The following is a 1,332-nucleotide window of genomic DNA, read 5'->3' as shown; positions in this document are numbered from 1 at the left end:
GTGGTCCACACGGTCAAAGGCTTTGGCATAGTCAATAAAGTGTAAATAGATGTTTTTCTGGAACTCTCTTGCTTTTTCAATGATCCAGTGGATATTGGCAATTTGATCTTTGGTTCCTCCACCTTTTAAATCCAGCTTGAACATCTGGAAGTTCATGGTTCACATACTGTTGAAGCCTGGCTTGGAGAATTTTGAGCATTAGTTTACTAGCGTGTGAGATGAGTGCAATTGTGGTGTAGTTTGAGTATTTGTCCCATCTGTAAAATGGGAATAATAGGAGTACCTAAATCGTAAATTGGCTGCAAAAATCTAATAATCTCAGTAAGGTATTCACAGCAGAGTTCAGCACATGAGAAGATGCTGCTAATAATTAGTGCTGACCTAGAGTCTGTCACATGGAATGAAGTAAGTCACAAAGAGAAGAATAAACAATGTATATGAATGCATATATGTGGAATTTAGAAAAATGGTGCAGATGAAGCTACTTGCAGGGCAGGAAGAGAGATGCAGATGTAGAGAATGGACGTCTGGACGTGGTCGGGGGGAATGTGGGGCTTAGATGAATTGGGATACTGGGATTGACATATAGGCGCTGCTATGTGTGAAATAGATAGTGGGAACCTGCTGTATCACACAGGGAGCTCAGCTTGGCGCTCTGTGATGACCTAGAGGGGTATGGGGTGGGGTGGGAGATCCCAGAGGGAGGGGATATATGCAAACATAGAGCAGATTCACTTGGTTGTACAGAACAAACTAACAGTACATTGTAAAGTAACCATGTGTGATGTCACTCAGTCGTGTCCAACTCTTTGCGACCCCATGGGCTGCAGCCCACCCAGCTCCTCCGTCCATGGGATTTCCCAGGCAAGAATACTGGAGTGGGTTGCCATTTCCTTCTCCAGTGGATTTTCGCAACCCAGGGATCGAACTCAGGTCTCCCACACTGCAGGGAGACTGTTTACCGTCTGAGCCACCAGGGAAGCCCAAAGTAACTATATTCCAATAAAAAATTAACACCAACAGCAATAATGAAAACAATTAGCTTTTTCAAAGCCTGTCCTTTTTTTTAAAGGTGAATTCTCTTGTAGACTCATCAATTTGAATGACTGTGCCTTTGCTAAGCCCACTCCCTGTGAGACGCCACAATCTAAGGAGCTAAGCTCTCCCATTCATATACAACCTCACACCTATGTTGCTCTATCTTCTCTCAGCTCTGGATGGAAGTTGTTGTTGTTCAGTCGCTCGGTCGTGTCCAACTCTTTGGACCCCCGTGGACTGCAGCATTCAGAACTGGGAGTCCTCATAAACGGACTAACCCCCCCACCCCACCCA

Source organism: Bison bison, unplaced genomic scaffold (assembly GCF_000754665.1).
Source record: "Bison bison bison isolate TAMUID 2011002044 unplaced genomic scaffold, Bison_UMD1.0 scf7180017864144, whole genome shotgun sequence".
Lineage (NCBI taxonomy): Eukaryota > Metazoa > Chordata > Mammalia > Artiodactyla > Bovidae > Bison > Bison bison.
Note: the sequence above shows the minus strand (reverse complement) of the source record.